The 12,069-nt window shown below is 39.3% G+C and overlaps 1 protein-coding gene across 3 annotated transcripts in view; it reads left to right on the top strand.

Annotated features, from left to right (window-relative positions):
- The first annotated feature begins 7,377 nt into the window (after positions 1-7,377).
- The window catches only part of LOC124869633 (netrin-G1-like), a 111,419-nt gene continuing 106,727 nt past the window's right edge, over positions 7,378-12,069 (top strand). For 2 of the 3 annotated variants that reach the window (XM_047367601.1, XM_047367599.1), the window contains exon 1: positions 8,546-9,068. The gene's annotated coding sequence lies outside the window, so the exon portion shown is untranslated. Of the gene's footprint in view, positions 7,690-8,545; positions 9,069-12,069 lie in introns of those variants that run through there. The other variant, XM_047367600.1, reaches the window with a different exon arrangement.

Genomic DNA, 12,069 nt, shown 5'->3' with positions numbered 1-12,069 from the left:
GGACTCGCAGGACATGACACTCCCACCACCATGTTTCACAGCCTTCCTGAGCAGTTTTGGCCTTGTATTTTGAAAAACAGACCATTTTTGTAAAGGCCACTGTTCTATATTTTTTCAGTTACCAGTGACTGCATTTAGTGCATCATGGTGTGCAACAAATTCTGTGGAACTTTCTGTAACCTTCTCTTTACTGATATAGTTGTACAATGAGATCTTTGTGGTCCTTTGGAACTTATCATTTTAGCAAACTAATGCAAATTGAATCAAAATACACATCAACAAGGTACTAGTTAAAGGATGTCCAGATAAGTTTGTTGAATTCAGCTGAACTGAAAACTATAAATGTTAAATTATATGTGGAAAAAGTTTTAAAGTCTTTTAGAGCAATCAGCTTTTTTACCTCACAAAAACCTGGCTTTTAACATGGGTGTATTGGCTTCTGAGAGCCACTGTAATTTTATCTAAATCTGACTATATGACTTGATTAAACAAGAATTAAATAATTTAAATTGAATTTGGAACAAATTGTATTCTATATAACTGTGTATCTTTTGGATCTGTTTATCTTCATAATATTTGTTGAGACTAGTGCCCTGAAATAACTTAAGTTATTTATGAATTGTATAATCTGTTTGCTTTCAGCAGATAATGATCAAGTCCCATGAAGATTTGTCACTCTAGAAAGTTTTGACAAAACTTCACATTTTGCTAACAGATGCACAATTTACATGTTTACAGAATAAAATGTTTAGGTTAAATTTTAGATGATGTGAGCACCTGTCAGTCATCTAAAACTGGGTGGATGAAAAACATCTTGAATCCAGAACTGCCCAAGCAGACATGCATTATTAGTGCACCTTGACAAAAAATATGAATTATCTGGTATGAACTAGGCCAGAAAGTTGTTTACCACTTTCAGTGTTGCAAATGAGCAATACTTTGACTTAAATAAGCATGCAAAAAGTGCACAAACACAGACAAAAAAGCTTATCACAGATATGCACTGCAGCGCATTAACTAATTCCTTAACAGCGATTCACAACTTTCCCATCTCCTTCCTTGCCCTGATCACTTCCTCGTATAAACCAATTTGCAGTAACTGGCACACTCTTCAGAAGGCACCACATATTCCTTTTACAAAGAGACTTTTAATGCACTTTAATTCACTAGGACCAGCTGATAAGCTGCCACTACACAATGCCTAAACCCCACACTTGTTGCAGCGTGTTTTACTTGGATTTTATGTGATAGACACAGAAAGTGGTGGAAAATTGTGAGGGGAATTAAAAAGGATACATAGTCTTCAAAACATTTTTAAAATAAAATTCTGAAATGTGTGGCATGCATTTGTCTTCAGTCTCCTTTACTCAAATACCCCTGAAATCAAGTGTAAACTTTTGCCTTAAAAATTGACCTAGCAAATGAACAACTGTATAGAGGCACTGCAGAGATCCACAGCTACACTGGGAGAATCTATGGGACACAGAAAATATCTGGAACAAGGCGCTTGGGTCAGATGAGAACAAAGCTGGCAATGCAAAACACATCATCCCCACTGTGGAAGGCCATCCATGTCCTGAAGCAGGAAGGCAGCCACAGCACATTATAATACCACCACCATATTACTGTCATTGTTTTCAGAATAGATCTGACCCACATACAGAAGTACACTCCGAAGAACAAAAATCAGTAAAAGTATGTTTTATTGTGCAACAAGTAATCAGGAACATGAACGAGTGAATCTTCAACTGTATGGAAGGAAGGGGAAGAGAACTGGTGAGACAAGGAACTAAAATGAGGCATAAATAATGATAAATAACTGAGTTGAATAAGTGAACGGCTTACTAAGTAGACGCAGTCAGGTCGCCAGGGGTTGAGGGATTCGGGGTCTCGGTTTACAGAGCAGAGTTCGTTCTGATGTTTCCTCTGGTACTGTTTGAGGGAGACTGGAAAAACCATGTAGTTATCCAAGATGCAGATGCTTACATTGGAGGGTGGACAGGGTATGCTTAATGTCTTGATCCAAGAAACGGAGGAATCAGGAAGGCTGCCAGCCAGAGCGAAATCCAGTTGAAGTCAGTAGTGCAGAAAACGAAGTCCACAAAAACGTAGGAAGTCTTAACACACAGAACATCTGAGACTGAAGTTTGTGTTCAGCGAGAAAATCCAAGAATCAGGGTTTCAGCCTGCGAAGGAGCATAAACAAAGTTATTTAGAGTGCGAAAACGAAGCTTAGACTAAAGGTGGCTGAGTTCGTTACCACTGTAGGCAAACACTCTCGCGTCGAAGTGATGGCAGCCTCCTGCTTAAATAAGACGCACCTGTCCCCCAGCGCACCTGAGAACTCCAGCACCATCTGGGAATCTGAACACAATGTTGCAAGCACAATATACACAAAACACAACCCCAAACCCCGACAATTACACTGTTGTGATGTCCTTTTTTTAAAAAAGAGGTATTTTTCCAAAAATCTAGGAGATATTTAAAATGTTTTGGGGAAATTTGAGATGGACCTTTGTGTTGCTTTTTACTGAATCCAAAACACTGACCTTAATCGAGGCAAGTGAGGCCTGTGGTGCTATAGATGTTGTTCTGTGTTGAGCCCGGCCAGGGGAGGATTAAAAAGGTACTGAACTACACACAGAGAACAAAAACTCTGAATCTCAGAATGCACCGTTTTAATCCATACTCATGCACAGCTCCTAAGAAAGAAGAGCTGCCCATAGCCATCTATTGGTTGCAATGGGGAGAACATGCGGTTGAACCTCTTGATCTTGCTGGCCGAGTAAAAGAATGCATTTTCGAAGAAAACTTGGATTCAAAGTAATGTATGGTCTGCTGTTTGTGTATCCGGTGATGGTAACCCAGCCAAAAACAAATCTAGCCACCTTAACCTTTCTGACTGAGATACTGCAGAAAAGAATCTGAGCCAAAGATTCCCCAAGAAGTGACGGTGTCCCTAATTATGTCGATGAAGAGGTTTTTCCCTACTGCCTGAAGAAAGCGGCGTTGAAACCTCAGTTCCACACGCCTGACGCATGTACCAGTCCGAGCAGACTCTCACTCCAGCTGCTAGACCAAGAACCATCAGGACTCAACTCACTGGTCCTATTGAACGCCCTCCTGTTCATCAGAATGGTTCTTATAAGAGGTTGTGTCTGGACAAAGAAAATTTATTAAGTTTGAAACAATTTAAGTATTGTTTATTTCATTGTGTTTTGCTTTGATGCTTGAAGGCTTAGAGAAGGCAAGAGCTGAGGCTGTCTTTTATTCAATCTATATTTCAATTAGTTGTTTAAGAACTGATAGTCCTGTAACGTGAAATTGTTCTGTTTTATCAGTATTTTACCTTCAGCTCCTCTCACTAACATGTATAAAACATGTCTGCATAGTCCTCATAAATGTGCTAAAATGTGGCTCTGTGATATCAGACACAAATGCTAAAGCTCTGCTAATGCTATCACTGTAGTCACCATTAGTTCTGCTTTTTACTATACAGCTCATTCTGTTCATGCCACAATCAGCTGTAGTCCGCAGCCAGAGCTTATACATACGTTAATATTCGTATTAATTGGTACCTAAAGGTACATGTGGGACTTAGAAAAACCCGCAGTTTTTCTTTGTTGTTAACTGAGCTCCTAATGGATGTGACATCATCACACCTGCCGTCAAGATGGCCAAAATATGAGGTACTATCCATTCCTCCCTGCTATCTCATTTGTCTATTAATCCAGATATTCAGCTACTGTGATGGCTGGTTAAAACAACATTAAGAATCAATTGTCCAAAAGGTTATTGATTTCTAATTCAGCAAATTGGTTTTAAAACATTAGATTATTCTGCTTTGCATTGTGAACTGGTTGTTTGAATACCTAGCAACTGTTGTTCTTAATTAGTTTTAAAGCTAATTTTGCCTCATTCCAAATTCCTCAAAGCAAACCTTAGTTCTTAAACATACATGTTCACAGTAAACTGTGACTTTACTGCATCTTGTTATTGGTTATTGGCTTCAGAGTATTCTTATTTGTTCCTTTTTATTGTGTTTTCTGTAGTTTATTAGTTTTCCTTTTCTTTTCATTTTCGCCTAATAGTCTAGTTTAATTATTTTTGTTTATTTTGTGTGTATGTGTGCAGAACTTGCTGTTTCAGAAAGCCATTCCTTTATTTATTGTTCTATAATACCACACCTCACCATGCAGGTATTCCTAAAACAATAATTGCCAGAGACTGAAAGCTGATTGGCTGTTAATTCATGATAATCAGGGATTTGGTAATTATAATTAAAATTACTAACGTTACTAAAGTTAATAATTAGTTATTCATAGCCAAACGTCTTGTTGTACAACATCTGGATCCTTTCATGACCTCTAGGATGAGGTGCTGATGTGTTCTTGGAGTCATTCTGGTAGGGCAGACACTTCTGGGAAGATACTGCTCCATGTTTTCACACTGTGGTTCACTGGAAAAATAAAGCCTTACTTTGCAACCATTATCCTGATGTATAAATGTCAAAGACTTAATTTATCTTCTTGTTATTGAATATCTTTAGATTGGGGCATGATCTGTTGCTTTTTGAGGTCTTTAAGCCATTTTTTTTTTTTTTTTTGTCAGTGACATTTGATTAAAGTGATGTCTTGATTCTAAACTTCAGGAAGCAATTAGAACTTGATGTTGCTAGTGTACATTTGTTTTGTATTAATTTAGGTTTTTTTGTTTGTTTCATTATCTAAAACATTTGAGTGTTGACCAAAAACCAAAAACTGTAAGGAAGCAATTTCCCACAGCCTAATGCCCTGGTGGTAGTAACCAACCCATGCCTAGCTGAAAGTGAACAAAATGGAGCCAGTGACTAATAAAAAAAATTAGGAATACATGTAAAAATCCTGCTCAAGACCACTTTTGCAGATTACATTAAAATGTCTTCTTGAAAGCAAACTATAAAAACCTTAGAGAAGCCTCAAAATTTCTGCACAGTACTGTGTGTCAGTTTTCCTTCAATTATAGCCACAAGTACCTGAGATCTTTTTGGAAATCAACAATAGCTTAAAATTACTTGGGGTTGCTGTTACGTGGACTTGCAAAGTAAATTCATCTAATATTTATGTCCCATCTAATTGCAAGCCTTGATTACAACCTTGGCCTTAAGAAAGGCTTTTGAATAAATTAAATTAATTTGGTAGGATGTGCCTGCATGCTGATCCATGGTGTTCCACCTTTTGACTGAAGTTAAATACACTGATAAATTTAGACTAAATAAATTACTCATTAAGAAAGAAAATGAAAATATACATGGTGTCTAAATCTGTTATTTCAAAATTATATGAACATATAGAGACAGTTGCTCAAAGCACTCATTCTTAACTCTGCAGGTATGAAATCTTTCTTCATCATCTACTTATGTCAGTCTTTGCTTCCTTTTTCTTGACTGCTCACACATCCAAGAAAGGCGCTGCGTGATACCGCCCCCACCACCGTTCATTGGTCTTCCAACATGCAGCTGGGGTCACGGATGATTAAAGCTGTGGCAGGTGGACTCCACTTTGAAACCATCAATAGACCCCTGGGAGCAGAATGAAACAGCAAACCCTCCATCTCTGTCAGCCCCAGGCTCTCTGTGGCGCAGAGGGAAAGGACATGCAGAGGGTGAGGGGGCAGACTCCACCTCTGGATCCTTGTCATCCACTGTAGCGTTCAGCTGAAAAACAGTGGATGAGTTATGGAGAGATTCCTGGTGTGATTTAAGGCAGGTTCTGTCTGTCTGCATTTCTGTTCAGAAGTTTAAATGCAGTCATCACTGACAATTAATGTCACATTAATTTTGGCCACTTAAAGATGCATTTGAAATGCTGCTGTTCTAGTGTGGAATTATTGTAGAGCTAGCAAATGATTTTTAAAAACAAGCATCTTTTTGACTAGTTTGACTTTATTATGGCTGTAATTTTCAAGCTAGGCATTTGATGACTCTTCCTGACAGAAATGATAAAGCTAATTTAAATATGTTGGACCTGAGTTTTAAGCCTTCTCAACAAATGTCAAACTGTGTTGAGGTTGAGCCCGTTGCACAAGCCCATTTTGAACTAGGAACACTTAGACATAGTGGTGGTGTAATGATGCTGAGAGTCTGTTTTGCGCCCAGTTGTACTTGTGCATTGCAGAATGCGGGTGGAATAGTAAACACAGAAGATTACCTCTAATTTCTTACACTTCACAACAAATCAATCTATATATCTATGTATTTCATTTTGAAACTCTGTTAATTTAGCAAAATCCACAATAGTTGCAGACATGTCCGCCTAGCTGTAGTCTCTAAATATCATTAAAATTATTACACTCTGAAGAAAACAAATAATAACTGAATGCATTTTTCAATATGCCTTGCCAATGATGGCTGTATGTAAACTTGTCCATTTATCTATTTGTCTATCTGTTCATCACATAGTAGTGCAGTGACTCAGGAGGTGATATGTGATAATCTATAGGTCACCCCATCCATTGTCTGATTATCAGAGCTCAGGTCACAGTTGTAACTGGTCTATGAGGGAGGCCCAGACATCCCTCTCCTCAGCCACACTCTCAAGACATTCTGGTGGATCCCAAAGCAAACCCAGGCTGATAGGGACACATTGATTCTGGGCAGACTCAGGGCACTCATCCCAATAGTACATGCTAATCAGATGCTGAGGTGACCTCCACTGACTTCTTTCGATAAAGAGAAGCAGCAGCTCTTTACTGTGCTCCACCTTGATGATGGAGCTCGTCACCCTATCTCTAAGGCTCAGCCCATGACCATGTATGAGCTTTATAAAGTCAACAAGCCAGTATAATCAAGAGTGTAGGTCAAGCACGTGTGCTGTGCTGCACAAAAAATATTTTTGTTTTACAATTTCAATAAATAATACTTTATAAAGTCAAAAGTCAACTTACAAAGAAAGCAATGAAATAAATCCTGAAAACACAATACAATACAGCAATGAAGTCAAAAATAAAATAATTATAGAGCGGCTATAAAAAAAAAAAATACAGTAACAGTTCACAAGTTAGCTAATGCTGAATTAATAATAAAATGCACTCAAACATCTGCAATGCTTGTGGGCTACATGAGCTGTCCATAGTGCTGAATTTAAAGAAAAAGCTTGAAAAAAAAAACGTCTTTATTTATTTATTATTATTATTATTATTTTTAAGTTGAGCTTCATGGATTTCTTATTAAACATTCCGCAGCACATGGAAATGGTCACAGACAGAAAAGTACCTAAAAAGAAGAATGTTTAGTAAAATAGAAAAGATTTGCTTATTCTGCAAATAATCCCTGTAGTTTGGAACTGTGTGCAGCACCATTGAGTGGGATACGGATCTGCTCAGTAACTGTGTTGACCTTCAGCTGGGCGCGGCTGCTCTTATCGTGTGATAATTTGCAGCAGTTTGGCATTACGCACAATTAAAATGCGTATTCCAAGCGAGCTGTCAGCATGCCTGTTCGCCGCGCTGCTCGGCACCCTGTAGTGGGAGAGGGTGACATCTGTGACTCCGCGCCAAGGGAGCCAGGCAGGCGCGCCTACTTGTTCTTTCAGCGCTGCTTCCCAAAAAAAGAAAATACGAATAATTACTCCACAGATTCAGGACATTAATTTTTTTCCTCGCCCTTGATCGGGTTTTTACAGCTTGTATCCCCACTTTCTTATATCCAAGGTAAGATCTTTTTTGTGGTTGTTTGTTGTGAAATGCATCGAGTCTTAAGGCGATGCATTCCACAAAAAAACGAAACAAGGCGTGTGTGTGAACTAAAAGGGTTACCAGCGCGGATGCAAAAGATCACATTCCAGCCTAAATTAGACTGAAAAATTCTAATTGGTTTCTAAACATATTCCCCGATCGCTCGGGGCCTGGTTTAGCACACGTGTTTTGTTTTGGATAGCTTTACTCTGCATCTTTGTTATGTTTGTAAAATAATCCAAACTCAGTGACAGTTTTCTCATAGGTCAAATGTCCGTGATAACACGCTGTTTAAAGCACTAGGGCATGCCGCTGTTGTGAGCTAATCATCTCTTACTCGTAGAAGAATGCGTTCGGTTACAGATATCCGAGTTGCTAAAGAGTTGGACTCTATACCTAATTAGGTGTCCCTGTTACGTCGAGTAACAGGCATGAACCACACTATTAATCATCACACGTGCATTTTGCCTTTCCTGCAAATTGCTTGCAAAACCTATATGCTCCAAAAACTTTATATAATTGAAATGATCAAATGCAAAACTAAAAAAGAAACTAAATAACAATTTGAAAAATCATAAATGAAAATGTAAAACAATAAAAATGATCAATTGATTTTCAAGTTTGAAAAAGAGAAACCATAAAATAAAGTTTCCTATTAAACGTAAGGAAAACCCTGCACCTATTTCGCACAGAAATGAGAACTAACTACAGCAGTGTTTTGGAGAAATAGTTGAAGTTGAGATTCATCTGTCTGTCGCCAATATCTTTAGGACCCGGCGGAGCGTTCACGTGAAACAGGACATTGTGGCTCCTTTTCAGAGAGATGCTTATCTCTCTCCTCTCTCCTATGTTCACAACAAGCCCAGGCTGAGAAATCAAGTAACCTGTGCCCCAAGACTCGCTCTCCATCGGGATATACTTCCATAAATCTGGGGACAATGAAGTGAATCCCCTCGGCTAATAAAGCTGCTTGAGGGTGTCATTTTCCTGTGCGCCATTCTGACGAACACCGCACCAATAAGCAGCAGCGTTGCGTAAAGTATTGACAGTCGATGTTCGGACAAGTCCGGCGTGAGCGAGAGAAAAGATTGTGATTGGAAGAAAATATGCTTAGCTAGTGAGACCATAAAGTTGAAAGAAAGTTGGAGCAAAGCAAAACGCCGCAGGTCTCCATGTGAATTCACGCGTTATGCGTCAACGTTACTTTTTACCACGCGATCTTTTTTTTTTTTTTTTTGCAACTATCAGAGCAAAATAGACATGAAAGAAAAGGCTCTCGGATTTGAATGAAAATCCCTTTTGCAAATGCTGTAAATACCTTGAACAAGCAGCTCGTCCCGGGAGCGTAATTGAATGTGAGTACTGTTCTGGTCGCTTTTGCATTTTGTGCCTCATACACTGTCGTCTGATATAGATGGTCTGTTTTTAATTGGCTTTCTGTTTTTGTAGTGACCTTTTTAGAGGGCTTAAAGGTTATGCTTGAGCTGAAGCTTGTAAAATACTACTGAAGGAGATTTTTATATGCGACAAAAGTTTTAAAAAGCCGTGTATTTACACAGCATCTCTTCTGAAATAGTATTACTGATCTATTCTTTGAAAGACTGGTGACAATCTCAATTAAATCTGGTATTAGTAATATAACAGTTTGTCAATAAAATAAATAATACCTCAAAACCTGTTGCGCAAAGGGTTTGTAAAGCCATGTGTTGGTGTACCTCGCCTCTGCGCAAAATCTAACCCAGAACATAAAAACCCAAGATTGCTGCAAGGTTAAAACAGCGTTTATCAAGCGTTTGATTATAGCATGTAAAGGTAGAAAAACACTTTTTACTCTGACTTATACAGTATGTGTGTCGGATTTTATTATGTTACCACAGTGGCGCCACCAACGAGGAGCCACAAATGGCGGCAATGACCACCCCTAAGAATTTAGCAATTTGGTTAAAACATTTTTGGGCATACACTTAAGAAAGGACATGACAATCTTTTTTTAATGGAAAACGTATTTATTCATTTACTTATTGGATACTAATTTGAAATGACCACCTGGGTTGTATAATTTTATAAAAGGAAAATATTAACTTTAATGCTTCAATTATCTTTTAAACAATGTGTACCGGTAATTTCTTTGCATGCACATGTTAATGAATATTAATCAGTATAAAGTATTCATATCAAATTTAAGAAAAGAGAGGACAGTCAATGCAACATTTATTTATTTATGTATGCATGTATCTGTTTATGCACGTTTTGTACGCATGACAATTAAAAGTCACTCAGTCTTTCACCAGAACAACCCCCCCCCCCCCAACACACACACACACACAGACACACAAACACACACAAACCGCACCCCGCAGCAGGACCATCACACTGTCCCCTCATCACTCACATCACCTCAGTGAAACTGTGGCTCTTCCACAGAAAAGTGCTGAGGGAAAAATCCTTGCTGCAAATAACAAGTGAGCTAATGTGACTGGTGTTGTTGGTGAAGTTAAAGGTGGACCAGTAATAGTGTTTTTATGTGCAGGTAGTACGAGTGCAAAGACTTGGATTTGGGAGACACATGCAGAGAAACAGTTGAGTGACTAAAACAGAAAAGGATGAGATTTTGAATGAAGGTCTTAGAGAGAAGTGAGAATCTGAAAAAGGAAAGGAAAAAACATGTTCCCACACTGACAATTTTCTGCTCGCCAGTGGATCCCACTGTGACTCATATTGAGGGGTTGGCTTTTGGCTCTGAGGATGTTAGGAGAATTTATCCATTTATTGTTGCTCTCATCAGCCAGAGTAAACCACAGCAGAATTGCAGTCTGCCTAAATTGGCAGCAGATCATAAGTGATTGCTTGGATGTCAATGCAATCAAAAACACAATGAGAAAGCATTATGTGCTTGTGTGTGTATGTGTGTCTGTGTGTGTATACAGGTCCTTCTCAAAATATTAGCATATTGTGATAAAGTTCATTATTTTCCATAATGTAATGATGAAAATGTAACATTCATATATTTTAGATTCATTGCACACTAACTGAAATATTTCAGGTCTTTTATTGTCTTAATATGGATGATTTTGGCATACAGCTCATGAAAACCCAAAATTCCTTTCTCACAAAATTAGCATATTTCATCCGACCAATAAAAGAAAAGTGTTTTTAATACAAAAAACGTCAACCTTCAAATAATCATGTACAGTTATGCACTCAATACTTGGTCGGGAATCCTTTTGCAGAAATGACTGCTTCAATGCGGCGTGGCATGGAGGCAATCAGCCTGTGGCACTGCTGAGGTCTTATGGAGGCCCAGGATGCTTCGATAGCGGCCTTTAGCTCATCCAGAGTGTTGGGTCTTGAGTCTCTCAACGTTCTCTTCACAATATCCCACAGATTCTCTATGGGGTTCAGGTCAGGAGAGTTGGCAGGCCAATTGAGCACAGTGATACCATGGTCAGTAAACCATTTACCAGTGGTTTTGGCACTGTGAGCAGGTCCCAGGTCGTGCTGAAAAATGAAATCTTCATCTCCATAAAGCTTTTCAGCAGATGGAAGCATGAAGTGCTCCAAAATCTCCTGATAGCTAGCTGTATTGACCCTGCCCTTGATCAAACACAGTGGACCAACACCAGCAGCTGACACGGCACCCCAGACCATCACTGACTGTGGGTACTTGACACTGGACTTCTGGCATTTTGGCATTTCCTTCTCCCCAGTCTTCCTCCAGACTCTGGCACCTTGATTTCCGAATGACATGCAGAATTTGTTTTCATCCGAAAAAAGTACTTTGGACCACTGAGCAACAGTCTAGTGCTGCTTCTCTATAGCCGAGGTCAGGCGCTTCTGCCGCTGTTTCTGGTTCAAAAGTGGCTTGACCTGGGGAATGCGGCACCTGTAGCCCATTTCCTGCACACGCCTGTGCACGGTGGCTCTGGATGTTTCTACTCCAGACTAAGTCCACTGCTTCCGCAGGTCCCCCAAGGTCTGGAATCGGCCCTTCTCCACAATCTTCCTCAGGGTCCGGTCACCTCTTCTCGTTGTGCAGCGTTTTCTGCCACACTTTTTCCTTCCCACAGACTTCCCACTGAGGTGCCTTGATACAGCACTCTGGGAACAGCCTATTTGTTCAGAAATTTCTTTCTGTTTCTTACCCTCTTCCTTGAGGGTGTCAATAGTGGCCTTCTGGACAGCAGTCAGGTCGGCAGTCTTACCCATGATTGGGGTTTTGAGTGATGAACCAGGCTGGGAGTTTGAAAGGCCTCAGGAATCTTTTGCAGGTGTTTAGAGTTAACTCGTAGATTCAGATGATTAGGTTCATAGCTCTTTTAGAGACCCTTTTAATGATATGCTAATTTTGTGAGATAG

The sequence above is a fragment of the Girardinichthys multiradiatus genome, chromosome 6 (assembly GCF_021462225.1).
Source record: "Girardinichthys multiradiatus isolate DD_20200921_A chromosome 6, DD_fGirMul_XY1, whole genome shotgun sequence".
Lineage (NCBI taxonomy): Eukaryota > Metazoa > Chordata > Actinopteri > Cyprinodontiformes > Goodeidae > Girardinichthys > Girardinichthys multiradiatus.
This window is presented reverse-complemented; position numbering and strand designations above follow the sequence as displayed.